The 24,964-nt window shown below is 45.1% G+C and overlaps 1 long non-coding RNA gene and 1 pseudogene across 1 annotated transcript; one reads left to right on the top strand and one right to left on the bottom strand.

Moving 5' to 3' along the window:
- Positions 1–683: 683 nt before the first annotated feature.
- On the bottom strand, positions 684–2,702 carry LOC100442797 (Y-box-binding protein 1-like; annotated as a pseudogene).
- A 744-nt stretch (positions 2,703–3,446) lies between these two features.
- LOC134760270 (uncharacterized) lies at positions 3,447–9,898 on the top strand. The gene is made up of 4 exons (XR_010137476.1): positions 3,447–3,773; positions 4,426–4,564; positions 6,014–6,113; positions 7,636–9,898. It is a non-coding gene; the product is annotated as an uncharacterized LOC134760270 (long non-coding RNA).
- The last annotated feature ends 15,066 nt before the right edge of the window (positions 9,899–24,964 follow it).

Here is a 24,964-nt window from a genome sequence, read left to right as displayed (position 1 = left end):
TCTCTCGCCTGCTGCCCTGTGAGGAGGTGCCTTCCACCATCATTGTAAGTTTCCTGAGTCCTCCCCAGCCATGCGGAACTGTGAGTCAGTTAAACCTCTTTTCCTTATAAATTACTCATTCTTGGGTATTTCTTCACAGCAGCATGAGAACAGACTAGTACAAATACTTCACATATTCCACAATTTTTTCTCTCAGCATTTTGTATTCAAGATTTATCCATATTGATACTTGTAAGATCTAGTTCATCTGCTGCATAATATTCCATTGCATGAATGAATCATGATTTTTTTAATAGATGGGTTTTTAAAAATTATTTAAGACCTTTATTAACAGACGCTTGCAGTTTGTTGACTTTTTTGAAAAAGTTGTAAACTTTTATTACAAATTAAAAATGAAGTTCTTAAAAATCTCAACTTGACCAGATATGAAACAATGTAAAAACCTTTAAAGGCATATTGAGAAAAACCAGGCTTTTTTTAAAAAAAAAAACAAAACACGTTTGTTATTACCAAAAAGAGACGTCTTTCGTTTTTAGTAAAAATAATAACCTCATGCTGCATAGATAAGGCAGATAGTTCTGTTTCTCTGGTCAACGGGCAAAAAGCAAGCACTTTAGGACTTCAGCTCCAATCTTTTGTTCATTTCTTATTGCTGGAATTTCATATTTCTTCTTGTTGGATGACTAAACTGTGTGTTGGTAGAAATGAAGCCGGCATTTACTCAGCCTGCCCTGCTCAGCCTCGGGAGCGGACGAATTCCCAACTGGTGGATCTGCTGCTTTTGTCTCTTTGCCATCTTGTGGTTTAGGGTTTTCTGGGCGTCTGCGTCGGTAAATGAAGTTGCAGAGGTACCGACGTTGAAGTGGCTGCTGACCTTGGGTGTCACCTCCTTGATTTTCTTTATCTTCTTCATTGCCGTCCTCTCTAGGCTGTCTTTGGCGAGGAGAGCCCCTGCGGAACCGTAGTCTATATCCTCGATACATATTCCGCCTCACTGGTCTACCTTGTTTTCCTGCACCCTGATTGTCAGCACCCTCCATCACTTCTCCCTGCACGGGAGGGTTGGAATACTGTGGTCGAGTCCCATGGGGTCTCCGCGTGGAGTCAGGTGGGAACCTTTGCCTGCAGTAGGGCCGGCGTTGTTGGGCCTGGCCTTCGGGAGCACTCTCCGATCCCTCGTTCTTTTCCCCACTCTCCCTGTTCTGGTAATTTTGCTGGTAATTGCGTGGAGGATCCCCACGACTGGATAGCGTCTATATAATGGTTATAGTCTGCTGCATATTTACTGTCTTGAACTGGAACATCACCAGGACCTGTAACGTGCTGCCTCCGCACGCTTTTCTCCTTCAACAACATCAAACTCCACAGTCTCCCCATCTCCTACAGTGCGAAGGTACTTCCTGGGGTTATTCTTTATGGCAGTCTGGGGTACAAATACATCTTCCTTGGTGTCATTCCTGTTAATGAAACCATATCTGTTCCTTACATTGAACCATTTTACTGTGCCCAAAACCTTCATTGCGATGACTTTCTTGTCCCCGCCGGCAGGCGCCGCCGATGTGAGTCCGCCCGGGACACCGTTCCCTGCGCCGCTGCCCGTAGTGCCGGGCTTGGTGTCGGTGGAGCTGAGGGCGGGGACGGCGGGCGGCTGCTGGGTCTCCGCCTCGCTGCTTATGGTTGCAGTGATGGTGACTGGGGCTGGGCTGCGGCAGCTGCGGCTCTTCCTGGGGTGTAATGGTAACTAGGCCGGCGGAGGCGGTGGGGCTGCTCAGGGCTCTCTGGTCTGCTCTCAGCTCCTGCTACCGATCGAACTCGACATGGGGTTTTACCATGTTGGCCAGGCTGGTCTCGAACTCCTCACTCCAAGTGATCTGCCCACCTCAGCCTCCCAAAGTGCTGGGATTATAGGCATGAGCCACCGTGCCCAGCCATCATGATTTCTTTCTTCATTCTCCTGCTGATGGACATTTCGGTTGCTTCAAGTTTTTCGCGGTTACAAAACAATGCTCCAATGAGCATCCTTGCATGTCTCTTCAAGCACATGCTCAGGAGTCCTGGGCTGTGTGTAACTTCAGTGTTCACATATGATTCCACATGGGCTCACGTTTAATCCTCATAAAGCCCCAGTACATTTCATTGACTAGGTGTAATTGTCCTGTGATAGACATGAGGCGGTTCATAGACGTTACAATTCACCCAAGGCAAGTCAACTGGGTTAATGAGGTGCTAACATGTATTCCTTTAGTCCAACATCAGCGGATATGGTTCGAGTGATGGCCCTGGAACTTTCCAGTTGTGCAATTTGAGGCAAGTTACTTATACTTGCCAAGCCTCAGTTTCCTATAGCACTAGGAATTACATGATTTATTTTGTACTATTGTTGTAAAGATTAAATCAATGTGTATAAAAAGCATCCAGCCCAGATTCTAGCAGGTGTAGAATCCATATTATTTAAAACTAAGAATGATAGATGCTCAGAAATATTTTTAATAAAAGTAATGGATGATATGGGCATTTAATTCCCCAAATGTGACATTGTTTTTCCAGTTTTCCCCCCACTATTCTGAAACAAGCATAATTGTATATAACTAGTTCCTCAGGATTGTACAGTCTGCCAGCTTCTGTGACTGATGAATGAGAACTAGGAACAACGGCCACTAGGGCAGAAGCCATCTGACTGTTTCTTTTATAAGAACGTGCATTTTGATAACTAATATTCACATGCCGAAGAGGGACTTTGCATGCCACCAGAACACAAACACATCTACATAGTAAAAACAAGTCTAGTTGTTTCCCTTACCATTTGTGAGCATCTCTTTGGAATTTGGTTTTCCTCATGTGCATAGCAGATCTTTGTTCAAGAATCTCTGTTCAAGTATATGCAAGTATACTTGAATGTATAAAATGCCCCATGGGGCCCTTAAATAAGTATAGAGCAGTACAGATAATTCAAACCAATTTTATTCAATGACACTTGCTCTCAAGTTTCTTGTTCTGATTTTGTTTAAATATGTTAAGATCCTTTCAAGCAAGGCTTGGGTTTCCCACTTTCCTGAAATGTGCCTGGGAGAGGGTGGATATGTAATAACAGTAGAGGTCAGATTTCAGAATTAGACAGCTTGGGTTTGCCATATGCAAGCTGTGAGGCTGTGGGCAAATTACGTCACCTCTCTGAGCTTACTACCTCACCTGACAAATGAGTGCAGAAATAACTGCTTCGTGAGGCTGTGGCAAAGATTTGATGAGGTCCTGTACACAAAACACGAACTCTACAAATATTAGCCTCCCTCCTCTTCTTCCTCTGCTGCTAAACTTAAGGGTACTGCCCTCTATGCCAAAAATCAAGATGGAAACTTCTTTTCTTCTCCCTTCAAAAGCTTTGGATGCAGCAGCTTGTCATTTCTTCTTTACCAGCAATACTTGGAAAGAGGATGCTGTATCATTGGCAGTATTCTTTCTTTTCCAACTGTGCCAATTTCTCTGCAAACCATCAGCCCTTTATTTTGTGGCTGAGTTTCATAATTTACCAATTGATGTGGGTATTTACCATCCTTGGAAACAGCCCAGGGATGCTTTTCTCTGGGGGTTGATAAAAACTGCTGAATTTGAACTCTTTTTGCCAAAACCCCTTCTATAGGACTTGGAGTGGGTTTGTGGGTTGGCAGATGCTACCCTAGCAGGAGACATCTGGCCATAAAATGAGGGCTCCACTGAATATGCCAGCGTGTTGTGCCCATGCACTACAAGAGGAGACACCCAGCAGAGACTGACAGGTAAGGTACAACACAGCCCCTCCCCGTTCTGTCAGGTAACGCTACAGCAGACGCAATGGAGTCCTTGGTAATCAATCAAGGTGTCAATCCAGATGGCCTGTGATGGAGGGATGGGGGCTACAGGAGGGCAGGTTGGTAATGAAGCTCCCACAGCTCTCTCCCATGCATGGTTAATACATGAGGTGACATTCAATCACCTCCCAGCGCTGCAGGTGGGAGCAGGAGAGCAGCTAACTATGCACCTAACTACATCCCTACCCACACTGCTGGAGTCAGGCTGTAGATGGACAGTGGCCTTGGACTGTTTCCCAGCACGTTATTTCCGATGGGGCCAGAGAAGATTTCCCAGGGACTGGATTAAATTAGCTGGCATTCTTCCCTCATGCAGAAGGACATGGCAGCAGGGCTGCTGGGCTTCTGTCTCGTGTTGAGTGATGGCACAGGAGGTATCACTTTCAATCCTATACTACGCTGGAAAAGGCTGGTGTACAGAAGGGATATCAGGCATGAGGAACTGGGCCAGGATAAAAACAAGATTGGCAGGAACACTGTTACTAGGCCACGGCTGGGGACAAGAACTCAGGGAAGGCAGAGAGGCATTTCGCAAGTAATATGCTAACAAGAGTGGGCTGCAATGACTGCCTTTGGACAGGGTACCTACCTTGATCCTGCCTGGAGGCTGTCCACCATCCAAGCAGCCATCTATCCATTGCTCCTGGCCTGCAAGGGACCCAGCTGACTCCTCTCCTCCAGCCCTGGAGGCCTCTACATCCACCTGGGGGTGAGGGCAGGTACAGTATGGTGCCATCAGGGGAGGTGGGAATTGGAAAGTATGCCCCATCTTCTTGGGCTTCTTTTCTTTCTGATTTGTTTTCTGAGGTCAGAGCTAGGAGTAGTTACAGAGAGAGAGAATGCTATTCCAGGGTCAGGGGACAGTGCAAAATTCCAGTGATGAGGAAAAACATTTGTACAGGGAGCTGCATGCAATTTAGCAAGGTCTGGGTATGTGATTAGCCATGTCAAAGCTGACATGTCCCAAACAATTCCTCATTACAGGACTTCCCCCAGGTCTTTCCCACCCCTCAGTCCTTCTTACCTGGGGAAGAGTAAATGGAACTCCATCTTCCTAGCCTAGTAACCCATGCCAAACCCTTTAAAGTCATCTTGACTCCTCACAAACCCCATATTGAATCTCTCAGCAAGTCTTGTTGCTCCTGCTTCACAAATTCCACCATCCAGCTCTAAACCAGCAGCTGTTGTCTTCTTGCTGGTCTCCCAGCTTTCAGCAGGTTCCCTCCAATCCACCCTCCAACCTGCGTCCTAAGTAATCTTCCAGAACACGTCACTTCCTTTTTAAGATCCCTCCAGTGGTTCTCTGCAGTTTTTTAATTTTCTTTTTGAGACAGGGTCTCACTCTGTCCCCCAGGCTGCAGTGCAGTGGTGCAAACACGGCTCACTGCAGCCTTGATCTCCCAGGCTCAAGCTATCCGCCCACCTGTCCCCCAAGTAGCTGGGACTACAGGTGGCCATCACACTCGGCTAATTTTTGGTAGAGACAAGGTTTTGCCATGTTGCCCAGGCTGGTCTTGAATTCCTGGGCTCAAGTGATTCACCTGCATCGGCCTCCCAAAGTGCTGGGATTACAGGTGTGAGCCACTGTGCCCGGCCGTCTGTCCTCTATAGGATAAAATGAAATCCTCTTTATATGGCTCATAATGCCTTATTGTGATATGATCCCTTCTTACTTTCCAGGCTCCTCCTTCAACATTGGCCCTACCTTTGCCCCAGTAAACACATACAGCCCAGACCATTCATTTTTTCATTTTATTAATAAGCCATTCATCAAATATTTGAGTGATTACTAAGTGCCAGACCCTGTTGCAGAATACTACTTTTGCTGTAGAAATACAGCAATGCAATAAACAAAATGAATTATCTGCCCTCAAAAAGCTTAGATTCTCTATAGGTTGGGGGAAGTAGGACAGAAGTATGTAAACACATGCGCGGTACATCAGATGATAAGGGCTAGAGGAGATAAAGCAGCACCGGAGAATAATTGGTAGAGGTTTCTGGTATTCACCCATATCCAGCTGTTCCCTCCCTCCAGACTGCGACATAGGAGGGTCACCCTTCCCTACACCCCTCACCCCTTGCAGTTAGATGGAGACATGTGGTTAGTTCTTCCAGTGGTTTGTGTCCTGCATTGGTACAAGATATTCCAGCATTCACTTTCCCTGCAGCAACCAAGGAGACCGTGTGTTGCAGTGCCAGTAGCTACAAGATGGCAGAGCCTCCTTCAGCCCGGATGGCAGAGTTGCTGCTTGGAGGATAGTGGTGCTGGTAAGTTGGTCAGCCTGTAGCAGAACTTGGGAGAGGGACAATAACAACCTGATGGGAGGCAGTGTGTACTAGGCTGCCTAGAGAAATACCTGAGACTAGGTAATTTATAAGAAAAGAGGTTTAATTGGCTCACGGTTCTGCAGGCTGTACAGGAAGCACAGCAGCATATGTTTCTGGGGGGCCTCACGAAGCTTCTAAGCATGGCAGAAGGCAAAGGAGGAGCAGGCCCATCACATGGCGAGAATGCAAGCAAGAAAGAGAGCATGGTGGGGAGGGGAGGTGCCACACACTTTTAAATGACCAGATCTTGTGAGGATTCACTATCACGAGGACAGTACCAAGAGGATGGTGCTAAACCATCCCCACGATACGATCACCTCCCATCAGGCCCCACCTCCAATACTGGAAATCACATTTCAACATGAGATGTAGGTGGGGACAAATATTCAGACTATATTACAGTGGCAGTGAGGATGGAGGGGGAGGGGCCAGGATCGAAAACTGTTTAGGAAGTAGGACTTAATAGCAGAATAACCCAGGGGTTAAGGATGAGACAGAAGGCTGGGATGAGTCCCTGGATGGGTGCCTGGGGTGACCTGGAGAACACAGAAGATGAGGCTGCAGGGCTGGGGGAGAGATGACGAATTCGGCATGGGGCATGTGGAATTTGAAGAGTCTGTTGGAACCATCTCATAGTTATTTGGATCTATGAGTCAGGCACCCAGAAAAGTGGTCTGTGTTGTTTATATAAACTGGGGAGTCCATGAGAGGCCGATAATATTTGAAGCCATGGTAGTCGCTGAGATGACCCAGGAAGAGGGGCGGAAGAAGAAGGAAGAGAGCAGAGAGCCTCCCAGCATCAAAAGGGGCAGGTAAAGATGCCCTCAAGGAAGACTGAGAAGGAGTAGCCAGGGTGTTATGAGAAGAGCAGGAAAGAATATGGTGTAAGATAGGCTTCTCAGAGTTCAACATATACAAATTGTCTGGGGGTTTGTGAAAATGCAGATTCTGGCTCAATTGGTCTGGGATAGAGCACAAGATTCTGCACTTCCATAAGGCTCCCAGGTGATGTTGATGCTACTGGTCTGCAGATCACACTTTGAGTAGCAAAGATGTAGGAGAAATCATGGGAGAGACTTTTCAGGAGGATAAAGTAGTTGGCTATGAGCTTTTTCTCTGCAATGCTTGCCTGTCTAAGGTAGGAGCAGAGAATGAGGAGTACTGAGGCATTTGGGATTGAGAAATGCCAAGGCAGAAAGACCCTGCTCTTAGTGACCAGGATTACTTGGGCCAGGTGATGCCATGAGATTGAGCTGCATTCTTGGATTTTGAAGCACATGCTTGCTTCTCTTGGCCTTTGGTAGAAGGCGCATGTCTCCTGGGACCCTCAGGCAGAGCAGGTGTGTCCCCTCCACCAAGTAAGTAGGGCCAGGGCTGTCTGAGCCTGCCTCTGATAAATAAACTTGGATGGGCTCTCTAGACTCTCCTTATCCTGTTGATGAGTCTGCACTAATGTTTTAAGCTGCCTTCTGCGTGACGTGGTCCTGCAGACACCTGACTCATGGGCTTCCTTGGCTGTTGCACACGTCAGCTAGAAGTACCTTTGGAAGGCAACAGTGTGAATTCCTCTTCCACGACAACGCCGCTTCTGAGAAAGACCCAGGATGCCAGACTGGAGAGGGAGTTCTCCACTCTGACCTTCTCTGGCTCCCTCCAAGGGCACATACCTCAATGAGACACTCGAAGTGCTCCACAATTTGACCCTTATTCTTAACTCCTACATCTTCTTTAGGCCCCTTTTCCATTCTCCTGGCTGTCTTCTCAACCCCAACAATCTACATCCCCTTCCTAGGAGACACCTTGAAATCTTGTGCCTTCTTTCTCCACTCTCATGTCTGCCAACATTTCAGGGTCCAGCTCAAATTCTACCTCCTCAAGAAGCCTTCCCAGATTTCCCTGTCAGAGTGAATCTTTCCTAGCAACAGGACCCACCGTTTGCGTTTCTGTTTTAGCATTTCCCACAATCTGCTTTTGTTCATCGGCCGGTTATACACATTTCTTTGCCAACCAGTTTATGAGCTTCTGGGAGTTGAAGACCCTGCCATATTCATCTCTGTGTCTGGGGATGCTGCATATGGTTGTTTAGGTTGGACACTGCACAAGAGCACCCAGCTGAGGGGGAGTTGGTGGGAGCTGATGTAACCTGACCACTGCTCCCTGGCAAGGGTCTGGGTTGGCCCAGAGAAAGAGGTGACTTTTTCTATTTCGCACAAGGGTGCTGTACAGGGTAGAAGGAGCCTAGTCTGTATCCCTCTCAGCCCCTGATTGTTTTGCTTTGTAGGTGACAGGGGCTTCACGAATGTTGTTGGAGTTGATGCTTTCCTGAGCTGAACAGAGAATAGAAACACTTTTATTCCATTGACAATCAGAAGCCCTCTCACTCCCTCTCCTACTTGTGTCTCTATGGGCCCTCAAGCGATCTACTTTGTTATTCTGGAGAGGCTGTACTTCTCTGAAAGGTTTTTTAAAAAGCTGTCAAGATCCTGACACCTATCTGGAAAGATCTCAGCGCCTCCCTCCCAGACAGCCTCTCTCTGTCCTCAGGCGGGGTCTCATAGCTGGGCCCCATCTCTGGGTGGCTGATGGAAGACTCTTTATTACCAGAATCGTGTGAGGACTGTGTCTAGCTGAGCAGATAATTGTGCATATTTCGCCACCCAAAGTGAAACTGTCCATTTTCCTATTTCCACACAGTCTGGCCCTGGGTGTTGTCACAGCTCCCTACCCTTTGCCCAGCTCACATGGGGGAATCTTGTTCATAAGAAATTTCCTTTGGGAGTGTCCTGAGGCCACTTGGACCCCATGTCCAAAAGTCATTACAGGGAGAGAGAGAGAGAGAGAGAGACATGGCTGCTTAGGTGGCTGGTGCTTGAGGATAGGAGAGTGATATGGTTTGGCTCTGGGTCCCCACCCAAATCTCACCTTGAATTACAATAATCCCCAGGTTTTGTGGGAGGGACATGGTGGGAGGTGATTTGAATCATGGGGTAGGTTTTTTTTCTGTGCTGTTCTCATGATAGCGAATAAGTCTCACGAGATCTGATGGTTTTATAAAGGGGAGTTCCCCCACACGTGCCCTCTTGCCTGCTGCCATATAAGACGTGACTTTTCTCCTCCTTTGCCTTCCACCATGATTGTGAGGACTCTCCAGCCATGTGGAACTGTGAGTCCATTAAACCTCTTTATAAGTTACCCAATCTTGGGTATGTCATTATTAGCAGAGTGAGAACAGACTTAATACAGAGAGAATGAAGGAAGGTGGGGGAGACAATGGAGGCAAGCTGGCCTTTCTGCATGAGGCCTGACTGCCTCTGAGGCTGTGAAACACCTGAGAGAGCTATTCCCAAAAGCCCATTTATCAGAGGTCCCCAGGTGGGGCTTGGCCTTCCAGCCTCCTGCCCTTCAGACTTTATCTTTGCTGCCTCCTCCGACACTTCCCGGGCTCCTCATCTCTGCATGTCCTGGCTGGTCACCTTGAAACTCTCTGCTCTCCTGGTTCCCACAACACTGCCCACTCCAAGGTCCTCTGCATCCATTCCTGCCCAGGTCTCCACGTCTCCTGTCCCACTGCCCACCCACTGAATGTTGGGGGTCCTCTGCTCTCACACTGCAGGCTTCCCTGGCTGGCCAACGGTGTGGTGTGTGGCCTCAGAGCTCTTCTATGCCTTGAGCAATATGTGAGTGCACACATGTAAAATTATTTTTAAAATAAAAACAGTATCCTATATGCAATGGCTGTGGTTTGGTGTTTTTTTTTTTTTTTTTTTTTTTTTTTTTGTCTTGCTCTATTGCCCAGGCTGGAGTGCAATAGCATGATCTTGGCTCACTGCAACCTCTGCCTCCCAGGTTCAAGCGATTCTCCTGCCTCAGCCTCCCGAGTAGCTGGGACTACAGGCACATGCCACCACGCCTGGCTGATTTTTTGTATTTTAGTAGAGACGGGGTTTCACCATTGTTGCCCAGGCTGGTCTCGAACTCCTGAGCTCAGGCAATCTGCCTGCCTCAGCCTCCCAATGTGCTAGGATTACAGACGTGAGCCACCGCGCCCGGCCGGTGTTCTTGATTTCAAAGGGTAGTGTCACTGTCCCCTAGTACCCAAGGCAGAAGCCTAGAATTACCCTTGGTTCTTTCTAACCCTCATACTTTCCAATTTAACCTTCTAAATAGTTCTGGAATTGTCCTGCTTCTCTGCTTCAATTACCTTTACCTACTTATCGCCTCTCACCTGGATTACTATAATCATTTTCTAATTGGTCTTCCTATCTCCTGGTTGGTTTCTTTTCAATTAATCCTCTATACTGTTAAAAATATGCACTCTTACTGAGATAGAGTTCATATAAGATTCACTGTATTAAACATTTTAAAATTTACAATTCAGTAATGTTTAGTGTATTTACAATGTACAATTATCACTATCTAACCCCAGAACATTATACCAGTGTTTTTTGAACTGTTAGCCTTGATCTATTGGTAGTTTGTGAAATCAATTTAGTAGTTTGCAACCACAACCACTATGAGTCTGTCTTTCTTTCTCTTTCTCTCTCTTTGTCTTTCTTTTTTTTTTGAGACTGAGTCTCTCTCTCTGTTGCCCAGGCTAGAGTGCAGTGGTGTGATCTTGGCTCACTGCAACCTCCACCTCCCGGGTTCAAGCGATTCTCGTGCCTCAGCCTCCTGAGTAGCTGGGATTACAGGCATGTGCCACCATGCCCAGCTAATTTTCATATTTTTATTAGAGACGGGGTTTCGCCATGTTGGCCAGGCTGGTCTTGAACTCCTGGCCTCGAGTTATCTGCCTGCCTCAGCCTCCTGAAGTGCTGAGATTACAGGCGTGAGCCACTGCACCTGGCCCACTATATGTTTTAAAAAAATGAAGTAGCCATAGCGTAGCATAGCTGGACTAGCATAGACTAGGATACAATAGAATAGTATATCATAGACTAGGATAGAATAGCATAGCATAGACTAGGATAGAATACAATAGCATAGACTAGACTGGGATAGAATAGAATAGCATAGACTGGACTGGGATGGAATACAATAGCATAGACTAGGATAGAATAGAATAGCATAGACTAGACTGGGATGGAATACAATAGCATAGACTAGACTGGGATAGAATACAATGGCATAGACTAGACTGGGATAGAATACAATGGCATAGACTAGAGTGGGATAGAATACAATAGCATAGACTGGACTGGGATAGAATAGAATAGAAGAGTAGAATAGAGTACTGAACATTGCAAAAGGTGAAAAGTGAAACTACTGTTTCATGAAACTTAGACTTTTATGTGTGTCCATGGTCATAATTTAAATGAATGTATTACTGTGGGTCATGATGAAAAAAGTGGAGAATAGCCAACGTGAGTCTACGCTATTCAGCTAGAGTGATTTTAATTTGTAAATCTGAGTATGTCCCCCACCTAATGCCTATCAGTGGTTCCCTAGCTTGGTCACTCATTACTTAGGAAATATCTAGTGAGAGCCTATTGCGTGCTAGTCACTGTTCTAGGTGCTGGGAATAGAGCGGTAAACAAGGCAGACAAGAATACCAGCCCTGGTTAAGTTTCTATTCTAGTTGGGTGAATATAAATATAGAAATAAACAAGAAAAGCATACATAAGAAAATTATACAGTATGTTGAGGTGGTACGTGCTGTGAAAGAAAACACCTGAAGAGGGTCAGGAACTTTAGGAGTGTGGAATGAGGACGGGAGGGTGCCGCATGGTGGTCTGGGCAGCCTCATGGAGAAGTAATACTTCAAGAAGACTTGAAGGGGGTGAGAGAGTGAGCCGTGAAGATATCTGGAAAAGGGACATTCAGGGCAGAGGGAACTGCAGTGCCAAGGGCCTGGGCAGGAGCTGCTTGGATGGTTTGAGGGAGAGGGAGAACATGGTGAGAGGCTACAGGGGGGTGGACATGGGAAGGAGGTAAAGTCAGACAGGCACCTGGAAGCCAGGCTATTTTGGGTCTGTGGGGGGCATTGTAAGGACACTGCAGGGGAAACAGGAGTAAAACCTGCAGAGCTTTGAGTAGAGGAGTGATATGCTCTGGGCTACATTTGAAAATGTGGGGTTCAATCCTCTTGAACAGGTCCGAGGCCCTTTATATTTTGTTCTTGCTTAAAGATCCAGACTCATGTCTTGCCATTTCCATCAGCAACACCAAAATGTTCACATTTTCTCCGTTATGTTTCCCACTTCTGGGACTCTGCCTGGAAGGCCACGCCTCCCGTCCCTCTCTTTGGCCTGGCTCACCTCTACTCATCTTTTAGCAACCAACTGAGATACCACCTCCTATTACAACCTCTCCCGCTAGGCTGGAAGACATGCCTCCCACTCAGCCTGCTAGCACCTTCTCTGTCTCCATCAGTAATGTACTTCATTGTACTCTAATTCATGTGTCTGTGTTCTTCCAAATTTTTGATTCCTGGGAGGTTCAGGATCTTGCTTTTTGTATCTTTTTACCCCCATTCCCTATGACAGTGGTGCACATGGGACATGCATGCAATACACAGATGGTTGTTGAATGAACAGTGGCTGATGAGGATTCCACGAGGTCTGAATCAAGTTTCCAAGGCCACGCAGCCTAGCGCTCCCCACACCCTTCCCGGTGCTCTTTCTGCCATACCACGAGACTCCCGGGGTGCCCTGAGGCTTTCCTTGGGGGGAGGGGTGTGACTCCCCATTGTCCCTGGAGGAATTTAATAGATGAGACAAATGGAGTGACGGGAGGGGTGGAGGTAGGGAAGATGCTCATAGAGGTGGCAGCTTGCTTAAGGTTACACTGTGCTCATTGAACTTGGGAGTCCACTTGCAGTGTCTGGCTCTGCACCGACGTAAAGGTACACGGATACTTCACTGGGCCTAGCTGTATCTCTTCTCCATGGAAGATCCCCTTTCACCCAAAGCGCTTCATCAATATTACAACCAGAGAAGGGGGGCCAGTCTGGGCTTTCCTGTGGTCTATGGTGTAGATTGGGGCTTTGACATAATTTGGGAGCAAACCTGGGGACCCCTTCAGGCATGGGTAGGCATCCTGCCCTGGGCTGGCTTGCCAAAGCTTGGAGGTTAGGAAGGAGGATGGGCAGACTCTCCCTGTATGTTTCCCTATCCTGTAGTGAGAAAGACTCACAGATATACACAAGGACAGGCCACTGTTGAAAATGAAATACACCATTTCCCTGCCTAATAGAACTGGCAGCTTTCCTTTCTTTCTCCTCTGTCTTCCTGTAGGTGAACAAGCATCAAACTTTCTGTATACACTGTAAAGTGCTTCTTCCAATAATCTTTGCAGCCTAGGCTTATAGTTTGTCCTTCCCGGGTCTGTTTCCTTATAAATATTCCAAGGTGAGGCTGCCAGCGGGTGATTTATTTACAAGAGGTATCACTTCTTGCAGCTGTGCATGGTGTCCAAGCAAATGGCTTACTGCAGCTCTCACCAAACTCAGCCTTGTTATCTATTTTAGATGAGACCAGGGTGATTCACTCTCTAGTTTCAACTCTCGCTGAGCTAAAATGATTTCTGCTTTAAAAATGTCCAGAATGTGGGAAAAAAAAATGAAAAACTACAGAAGCAACAAGATTTGTTATTCAGATAGAGAGGGAGACAGAGACAGAGACTACTCATCTTATCTGAATGCTGTCACAGGGAAAGCACACCCTGACAGGCCACAGCCCTGGAGCCTCCTCAAAGTTTCCCACCCAAAGAGGAAGCCCTACAAAAGAAATGGAAGAGAACCCCCTGTACCCTGCCAGGTCTGTCTTACTGAAAGGATGTATCATTCAATACCTTTCCAGGCTTCCCCATTCCCTCCCAATAGTTCCTAAACCTCTTGGGGGCCAAGGACTCCTTTGAGATTTCCCAGAAAAATATGCGTGTCCACATATGCCTAAGATTTCAGGAGGTGCAGGAGAGTGAAGGGAAGCAGGTGCTGTGGGGTCCAGAGGGGAAGCATCTTAGGGGGCTGCAGGGTTGGAGGACAGGCTGTGTGGACAGGGCCAGGGCTAGGACCCTGGGTTGGATGTGGCTACAGGGAGGAAATGAGAGAGCATTTTAGGCAGGAGAGAGGCTAAAGGTAGAGGAGCTGAGATGCAGCTGGCTTGCCTGCAGAACCACAGTGAAGAGAACAGAGCTAATGCTTATTGACCACCTACTATGTCCCAGCCACTATGATATGTGCCAAAGGGCTGTAAACAGGCGTGCTCCCTCACCCGAAGGAACCCAGAGTCTCGTGGGCCAGGCAGCCAAGGACTGGGGCAGCATTAACCATGATACGGTCAGAATGAGCAGCAGTCCCTCTCAGCAGGGAGTAAAGCCCTGAGGCTGCAGATGGGAGCTGGTGATCCCTGACAGTCTTCATCACCAGGGCAGGCCTCGATGGCAGGTGTGGGACAGGCCAGGCCTTTCAATGTGTCCTTGGCTGCCCCTCTCCAGTTAGGGGCTGGACACTGGGCTCAAATGGGCGATGTTCCAGGGCTTTCAGTGGTCTGGAGATCCCAGCTGGTTCCAGCTCCTCAGAGCAGACATAAAGCGGGTCATTTCTTGCTTTCTGGTGTGGTGACTCAGCTGACAAAAATAACTCACGCTAGCAACAGCTCTTTCTGCATCTTGTGGGCTGGGAATGGGTACTAGGAAGGACAAAAACTGCTAAGCAGTGAAACATGAGGACACCTCCATCTAACTCAGCCACAGAGACACACAGAGAGACAGACACAATGACAGCAAGAGACAGAGAGACAGAGAAGCAGAGACAGAGACATAGAGAGACAGAGTCAGACACCCACACAGATGTGTTCTGAGAAACTGAGTGGGGATGCTTCTGACACTGAAGCCAAGGCACTCCTCATTTCTGGACTCAGCAGTTGAGGAAGTCACAGGGCTCAAGTACCAGGGAAAACAGTTTACAGGTCCCAGGACTTAACAATGCTTTCCCAGGTATACAGAGCACACCCTCCAAGGTTGTGCAACCTCCTGCAAATGGACTTCTCCCAAAGCCAGTTCATGTGGCAGCTCCCAGCTCTTGCAGACTCCTGCAGCCCCCTTTACTCAGCTTGAGTGTGGTCCTTTGCATTCTGCTCCCAGGAGCCATTTGTTTTGGTCCCTGGGCACAGGGTCTGAATGTGCACCTAGGATAACTTACCACATGCCTCTCTCCAAAGACTGCCTTGTTCTGTGAGTTGGAATTTGCTGATGAGGAGGGATGCCATCTGTCTTTCCCACTTATCCGCACCCAGTCCACCCACCAAAGCTCATTGCATCCCCCTTTTTTCATTTAGAGTCAGACAAGGAAGTTCATATTTTCAAATGGGTCTGGCGCCATGCTGGGTGTAGGCAACATCATTTCCCTCCACCTAGACAATAATCCGAGATAGGTATTATTTAACATGTGAGAAAACTGAACTTAAAGAGAACAAATGAGGCTGGGCATGGTGGCTCATGCCTGTAATCCCAGCACTTTGGGAGGCTGAGGAGGGCGCAGCAGATCGCTTGAGCTCAGGAGTTTGAGACCAGCCTGGCCAACGTGGCAAAAAATACAAAAAATTATCTGGGCATGGTGGTGCACGCCTGTAGTCCCAGCTAATTGGGAGGCTGAGGTGGGAGGATTGCTTGAGGCTGGGAGGTGAAGGTTGCAGTGAGCTGAGATTGCACCATTGCACTCCAGCCTGGGCGACATAGTGAGACCCTGTCTCAAACACAACAACAACAAAGGATAAATGATTTGCCCAAGACCACACCACTGGTTAGAGTGGAGCTGGAATTTGGGCCCAATGCAGTATTGTACTACATCCCATGGGATCCCTCCTGTGATATTGTACTACATCCCATGCCTGCGGCTGCCATTGTACCCCAACCCCGCCTGTGTGCCTCTCTCTGACTTTGACGTGCTGCTCGGAGCGTGGACAACTCATCTGAAAATGAAAATTATATCATTGGAAGGTCTTTTGTCCTACCTAATTGGGACTAGTAGTTGGTTAACCAAAAAATTTGATCAAGGTGAGAAATCATAAAACAGGACACATATAACCTTATTTTGATGTGGATCAAAGGCCTTTTCTCAAAGAACCTGGTGATGAAAATTCTACTTTTCTGTCTTGCATAAGCTACACTAATAATTTCCAGTGTCTGTTTTCATGAAGAAGAGAGAACCCAAGGTACTCTTGAAGCAATTTGAGTGCAGAATCCTTCTAGATTTATACAAACTTCCTCGGGTTTTTTTTTTTACAGTTATCTCGTCCACACCTCATTCAACAAGTTTCTTAGTGATTCACTTTTGTCAAGTCTTTCCTAAAGCAATGTGTTTGACATAAAAAGCAACAATTTCTTTTGTTCCACACTCTTCTTTTTTGGTTTATGTTCCTTTTGGTTAAATTACATAATCATGGTGTCAAGTGTAAGTGGCATGGCATAAATAGATTTGGGAACATGAATAATTGATTCTTGGTAAATGTTCTACTCATTTGGAGAGCAGAAGTGTGGAGGCGTGTTACAGATAAGCTGCTAGCTGGGAGCATCAACTGCTGCATTTGGGGCAGAGAATGGAAGCTGGTTAACCTGGCCAGTTATGGGGAATGTGGTTAAGAGGCTTTGCGCAGGACCTGATGGAAGGGTTGGGGTGAGAGCCAATGGAGATGGCAGGTGAAAGGATTGAGTAAAGTGGTGTCTTGTATATAAGCCATCTTCATGATTTTGAAGCCTTCCCTGATGCTGCAGCACACATGGTCCCTCCTCCCATGAACCTTCTTCCCTAGGGAACATTAGAGAGCCCCCAACCAGCAACCAGGGGACCCAGATCTAATCCCAGCTCTGCCACTTCCTACCTCTGTGAGTTTGGGCAAAAGGCTTAATCTCATCAGTCGGGTTTTCTTCTCTGTACACTGAAGGAATTGGGTAAAATTGTCTTGAAAGGCTCTTCTGGCCCTGTTCTGAGTATCCCAGGGCCAGGTTTCTTACTAACTCCGCTCTTCTCTTTGGGGTTCTCAGTCACCCCCAGGGCTCTAGAACACTCCCCATCTGATAAGGTTTGGCTGTGTCCTCACCCAAATCTCATTTTGAATTCTAGCTCCCATAATTCCCATGTGTCATGGGAGGGACCCAGTGCGAGGTAATTGAATCATGGGGGCAGGTTTTTCCTGTGCTGTTCCTGTGATAGTGAATAAGTCTCTCGAGATCTGATGGTTTTATAAATGGGAGTTCCCCTGAACACGCTCTCTTTGCCTGCCACCATGTATGTTGTGACTTTGCTCCTCATTCGCCTTCTGCCATAATTTGAGGCCTCCCCAGCCATGTGGAACTTTGAGTCAACTAAACCTCTTTGCTTTATAAATTACCCAGTCTCAGGCATGTCCTTATTAGCAGTGTAAGAACAGACTAATACACCATCCCAAACCGTATCAACAGCCTCACCTGTGTGCTGTGCTGTGCTGAGCGGCAGGAAAGCACCATGTTCCTGATGCCCTTTAAGTGGGATGGCCTGACCTCTCACGGATGACCAGGTGAGAATTTTTAGACCCATCAAATACCAAACCATATTATCAAACAAAGATTATTAAAACTATGTGGCTTTGGAGCAAAATGGACCTCTTATAAGAATATGGTATATGATAAAGGAAGCATCACAAAACAGTGGAAAAGGAGATAATATTTGGTATGGGAAAAGTTGGATAATAGTTTGGGAAAAAAAAACTTAGGCCCACATCTTAAACTATACATTAAAATAAATGATGGGTTATTTTTAGATGTAAGATTGCTACAGAAAAAACACAAGAGAAAATATAACTGAATGTTATTATCAAAGCCTTGGAGAGCAATGCCTTTGAAAGTCTGGAGGCAATAGAAAATTCACAAAGGAAAAGAGAAATCAATTTCATTTTGTAAAAATATATAAAATCAATTTGTAAAATAGGCAAATGAGAAAAACAGATAAAACATGAGGGGTTTATATGTTTATTAAAAAAACTCATGTACATCAGTAAGAAAATCATTAATAATTTGTAATAAACAAATGGGCAGAACACATAGGTAAGTTACAAATGAGGAAATTCAACTGGTATAGAAAAAAACCTCAACCTTTCTAGTAGTTAAATGAATGGAAATGAAAATAAGAATTAAGAATCCACTAAATTAAGCAGAACATTAAAAAACTTGGCAGATCTAGTGCTGCTAAGGATAGGGCAAAATTGCTAGATGAGAATATAAATCCCAGCCCTTTGGAAACCAATTTTACTACTCAAAATTTTAAAATTGCCTTGCTCCCTTTGACTCAACCTCTAGAAAAGCATCCTAAGAAGATAATAAATATGGATAGTTATTTCTAATGAAGATATTCATTGCATAATTTTATGGGAACATGTTACAAATGAGGGAAGAGTTAAGTATTGTGAAGTATACTGACCCAATTAACTATTTTGCAGACATTAAAAGAAACAAGAGGCCGGGCATGGTGGCTCACGCCTGTAATCCCAGCACATTGGGAGGCCGAGGTGGGTGGATCACCTGAGGTTGGGAGTTCGAAACCAGCCTGACCAATGTGGAGAAACCCTGACTCTACTAAAAATACAAAATCAGCCGGGTGTGGTGGTGTATGCATGTAATCCCAGCTACTTGGGAGGCTGAGGCAGGAGAATCGCTTGCACCCGGGAGGCGGAGGTTACGGTGAGCCGAGATCATGCCATTGCATTCTAGCCTGGGCAACAAGAGCGAAACTCCATCTCAAAAAAAAAAAAAAAAAAAGAAAAAAAACAAGACTACAGCAAGGTAGAAAGTTAAGTTTACAAAAAAAAAAAGTTTACGTAGCAAGTCAGTTAATCTCTCTGAGTTTCAGGTTTCTCATTAATAAGATACAGATAATAATACCTTCCTCATCTGGTTGTTGTGTGGACTAAATGAGATAATATGTGGTATGTGTTTAACCCAGCACTTCAGCTATGGTAAGCATGCAGTAAATGTTAGCTAATGTTATTGTTTTCATGTTTGTCAAATACAGTTAATACAAATGGAATATGGAAAAAGTGATAATAGTTGTGTTAGGGTATTGGGATTATAGGTGATAATATATCGCCTTTTTCTTTTCCAGACTTTATTATTGATATGTTTTGTTTATAATCTTAACAGCTTTATAGATGTATTCTGGACATAAAAAATTTACCCACTTTAAGTGTACAATTCAGTAATGTTTAATATATTGACAGAGTTGTACAATCATCACCACAATCCACCACCCTAAAAAGATCCCTCATGCTCATGGGTAGTCACTTCCCAGCCCAGGCAACAACTAATCTGCTTTCTGCCTCTATAAATTTACCATTTCTGGATATTTCATATAAATAGAATTATAGGATATGTGATCTTTTGTGTCTGGCTTATTTCAGTTTATAATTTTTAGGAGTTCAAAAACATAGTTTGCCACTGTCATTGTGAAACAAAAACAAAACAAAAATATGACAAAAAGCAACTTCTTAGCATGATTTGCATTTTTAACCAACCTACTGGCATTAGCCAGGGTCCTGCCAGGAAACAGATGGCTCACTCATAAAGGTCAAAGGGCGAGTTTAACGAAGGGACTATTAACAGAGAGGCTGATCAGGTGAAAGGAGTCAGGAGTTCAGTGAGAAACAGTCCCTGCCCCTGGGTCTAAGAGACCAGAGGGAAGAGCAGTGTTTCTGGGGCCTGAAGAGGGCTGTACCATGAAGCAGGGGCTGCCTGGAGGGAGCCATGGCCTGGCAGAGAAGGCAGCCATGGCCAAGACTATGGCTGGGCAGGATGGGAGCTGGGGACTGTTGAGAACAAACACCCCACCCTCACTCTCTGTCCTCCATCCGAGCTGCTGCTGGCGCTTCTAGGCACTGAACCTAACTGGAAAGCAGCTGCCCAGGAGCCCCGGTGCTGCCGCCCACAGAAGTCAGCCTCCAGGGCCAGAGAAGGGCAGAGAAAGGCCGAGAGCAGGCCTAGAGGGGCCAACGGAGGCAAATTAGCAAACCACTTTTCCCAGCGTGCCACCCGCCCTCTCTAACCTCCTACACTGTGCACTTAATCACCCCGAAGTACTCAGGGTCCTTTTCACATGTCAGGAACGTTGACATCCTCTTGTCTGTTTCCATGCTGGTACCCAAGCCTGGGATGCTCTTTCTGCCCTCCTGCCTTCGACCCTTGCTCAGGCACCTCTGGGGGTGGGGGTGGGAGTTCTCACCTGTGGGCTCCCACCATAGGTGTTTCGTTCTTCTGCCAGAGCATTCCACTTGGCTGGAATTATTTGCTGGCATGACCATCTCTCACACAAAACCACATTTCCCTGGAAGGGAGTGGCTGTTTTATATATGGTGCCTGGAATAATGCCTGTCATATGGTAGGTACCCAATAAATATTTGTTAAATCGAACAACTGTAATTCTTTTGTGTTTCTCCCACCCCTACTGTCTACTGGCTTAGAGAATTTGCTTTAGTATGCTGCTGGATGATGAACAATTTCAAATTTGAGAGTTTCTCTCTGAGATAAGTAAATTCCTCTGATTTTAGGAATATGCAAACAACCTAATAACAGTGGAAAGAACAGGTGTGACTGTCTCTTTTGAACAGATGTGATGCGATTTCCTTGCAGTTGTAAGCAGCTTCCAGTGTTTGCTATTTTCTCTATGGTGTTTCTCCCACATGAAGTCAACCTCGCTAACCTTTTTGCTCAGCTCTGAATGGGACTTGTCACTTCTGGTTAGGGAGACATTAACCACCCTTCAGACAGACAGCAAAATGAAGTGAACCCGGAGCACACACTCACAATACAGCTAAGGGGAACTCAGATGAGAAAAGAAACCTTGCTTTTTGAAACTACTAGACTGTTCTCCCACTTAGGTGGTTCTCAAACTCCTGCAAGAATCTTCAAGGGAAAGAAAAAGAAACTCAATGAGTTTCATACTCAGGCACCATCCCGGCTGAAATAGATGCTTCTATGTGCAGCTTTGAGGCCAGTGGCATTTCCTGACTGGCTGCCACAGTGAACATTCTGTCAGGGGCGTTGTGCTCCAAATATTGTCCCTGGCAGAATGTCTCTGGGCCGACACCCAGTTTTCCTGCCTGACGGTCCGAAGGATGCTCAGGCCACAGAATTTGGATGAGTGCCACAAAGCAGGCTGGAGAAATTCTAGTTGCTGGGCCTAGGGGCAAAGTTAGTTCTCTGGAAAAAGGAGAGAGGATGGTGTTTGGGAGGGTGACTACTGGTTCCCTAGAAAAATACAAAATGACTATAATGTCACCCAGATTACTATGAAAATGTCCCTTTTAGGAATAGTTCAGAGAGGCAGAGTGGTATATATAATGAGAAGATGATCCTTCAAGAAGACCCATGTTGAGGCCAGGCGCAGTGGCTCATGCGTGTAATCCCAGCACTTTGGGAGGCTGAGGTGGGCAGATCACTTGAGGTCAGGAGTTCGAGACCAGCCTGGCCAACATGGCAAACCCTCATCTTTACTAAAAATACAAAAATTAGCCAGGCGTGGTGGCACATGCCTGTAATCCTAGCCACTTGGGAGGCTGAGGCACGAGAATCGCGCCTGGGAGGTGGACATTGCAGTGAGTGGGGATTGTGCCACTGCACTCCAGACTGGGTGACACCCCGTCTCAAAAAAAAAAAAAAAAAAAAAAATGGCGCTGGCTCTGGTCACTTATTGCTTATTGTCTGGGGACTTGAGGATTCTTAGGAATCTATTTAAAAATAATATTCCACTAGCTTCTTAATGTAGTCCACGGAGCACAGCTTTGGGATCATACAGACCTGAGTTTGAATGCAGGTCCTTGTCATTTACCACATGTGTGATATCATTTTTCTTTTGCATAGAATTTTTAGCTGGGCACAAAGCCACCAAGCTGAATGCTCCATTTTCCAGCCTACCTTAAAGCTAGGTATGACCATGTGACTAAGCTGTGGAATTGTGAGTGGGAGTGTGCAGCTTCCTCCTTTGCCCTGACAGTGAAAGAAGGTGTCCTGCCCTCCCTTCAGCCTTTTCCCGTTGTCTGGAATGCAGACTTCGTGGGGAAGTCATCTTGGATCATGCAAGTGTCCCAGGTGACTGGCAGAGCAAACACAATTCATCCCTGGATTTTTTGCAGTTTCAATTCAAGCCTTAAAGAGTTCTACAGATAAAATTCTAAGGTACACATGCTCACTGTAAAGGTATACAGACTTGGAAAAACCTATTTGCAAATGACCTATGTGACAAAGAATTTGTATCCAGAATATGCAAACAACTTTTACAACTTATTAATAAAAATACAAACAATTTAAAAATAGGCAAAAGGGTGGGTATGGTGGCTCACACTTGTAATCCCAGCACTTTTGGTGGCTGACGTGGGAGGATCACTTGAGGCCAGGAGTTCAAGACCAGCCTGGTCAACATAGTGAGACCCCCCCAGTCTCCTTAAAAAAAAAAAAAAAAAAAAAAATTAGTGGGTGTGGTGGTGCATGCTTGTAGTCCTGGCCACTCAGGAGGCTGAGGTGGGAGGATCACTTGAGCCCAGGAGGTCAAGGCTGCAGTGAGCTATGATCATTCCGCTATGCTCCAGCCTGGGTGAAAGAGTGAGATCCTGTCTCTAAAAATAAAATAAACAAGGCAAAAGATTTGAATAGACATTTCACCAAAGAAGATATTCAAATGGCTAATAAGCACATGAAAATATGCTCAAAAGTATTAAGGAAACACAAGTAAAACCACAGTGAGATACCATTTCACATCCACCACAATAATCAAAGACAGACAATAACTTTGGGCAAGGATGTGGAGAAATCAAAATTCTCAAACATTCCTACTGGTAGGAAGCTACTTTGGAAAATAGTTAGGCGGTTTCTTAAAAAGTCAACCAAATACTTGCCACATGACACAACATTCCACTCTGTAGTATATACCCAAGAGAAATAAAAACATATGTCCTTAAAAAGACTTGCATAATGTTCACAGCATCAGTGACTGAAAAGTGGAAGCAACCCAATAGCCCATCAGTTAGCAAATGGATAAAATGAGATACAGTCATTCAGTGGAGTACTAAATGGAATGCTAAATGAAAGAAGTCAGACATAAAAGCCGCATACACTATTCCATTTTTTAAAAATGTCCAGGAAAGGCAAATGTCCAGGAGAGACTAGGGTTGCCTGGGCTTGTAGGTGAGGATGGGGGTTAATTTGAAATAGGTACAAAAGATATTACTGGGATGTTATATAAGCTGTAAAACTGGATTATGGTAATGGTGACATAACTTGATAAACTTACTAAAAATCATTGAATCACATACTTCAAATGGCTGAATTTTTTGATATATATACTTTATACCTCAGTAAAGTTAAAAGACATAGGATTTTACACCAATATAACTTTTTAGGAATAAGAGCAAAATAAAACAAAAAATTTTCAGAAAACAAAAATCGAGAGATTACCATAAATATATTTTCTATTAAAGGAGCTTCTCAAGGACTTGCTTTAGAAGAAAAATAATGTCAAAAGGAACGTTGGAGGTATTAGAATGACCACCAAACAAACAGTCGAGGAAAGAAGAAAATGTATTAACCCAATTCAGGGCAATTGCAAAAGCCTACGGCGAACATTAATTTAATGGCAAGATGTCAGATGCTTTCTCTTTACAAACAAGTTCAAGCTAGGATGTGTTTCATCATCAGTTCTTTTCAATTTTGTCCAGGACAGTAGCAAAACAAGAAGAGGAAATAGAATAAGGATTAGAAAGGAGGAAATAAAACTGTCATGATCTGCAGATTGTATGATTGTCTTCTCAGAAAAACCAGAAGAATTTATGAATACATTGTTAGAATTGATGAGATTTTAGCAAAGTTAATAAATTGACAAAGTTCAACTGTATTTCCACAATCAATTTGAAAGTATAACTGAAATAAGAAAAAAAGTACAAAATACTTAGGTGTTGACCTAACCAAATATGTGCAAAACTCTTCATGGATAAAGTTGCAACACTTTACTGAAAGGCAGTAAGAAAACGCAGATAAATTAAAGCTAAATCATATTCTTGGATAGGAAGATTCACTAGTGTAAAGATGTCAATTCTCCACAAAGCAGTTTAACACAGTTTCAATAAAATCCTAAGAAGATCATTTGTGAAACTTGAAAGTTTGTCTAGAATTTTATTTTAAAATTTATATTGAAAAGAGCCAAGAATAGCCAATATACTCTTGAAGAACCCAATCTTGGAAATCATCCTGCCATATAGCAAGATTTAGTATTAATATAATTAAAATAGTATCATGTTAAAGCAGGGATAGATAAATAGATCAATGGAATAGAATGGAGAGATCAGAAAGAAACCTACACAGATTGAGAAACTTGATTTTTGTGAAAAAAGCCATTGCACATCAGTGGGGAAAGGGATAGACTATTCAAAAAATGATGCTAGAATAATTGGTTATCCATTTGGGAGAAAATAAACTGAATCTCTACCTCACATCATGCACAAAAGCTATTCCACTGATTAAACACTAAAAAATGCAATCCAAATTTAAACATGACAACAACTTGCATAAAAACCACACACACACACACGAGTGCAAGTAGAAACTGGTAAAAACTGAATAAGTTGGGAGGCTGAGGCGGGCAGATCACGAGGTCAGGAGATCGAGACCACCCTGGCTAACACGGTGAAACCCCGTCTCTACTAAAAATACACACACACAAAAATTAGCCAGGCGTGGTGGCGGGCGCCTGTAGTCCCAGCTACTCGGGAGGCTGAGGCAGGAGAATGGTGTGAACCTGGGAGGCGGAGCTTGCTGTGAGCCGAGATCGCACCACT

The sequence above is a fragment of the Pongo abelii genome, chromosome 16 (genome assembly GCF_028885655.2).
Source record: "Pongo abelii isolate AG06213 chromosome 16, NHGRI_mPonAbe1-v2.0_pri, whole genome shotgun sequence".
NCBI lineage: Eukaryota > Metazoa > Chordata > Mammalia > Primates > Hominidae > Pongo > Pongo abelii.
The sequence above is the reverse complement of the archived record's forward strand: the minus strand, read 5'-3'. Positions and strand labels throughout refer to the sequence as shown.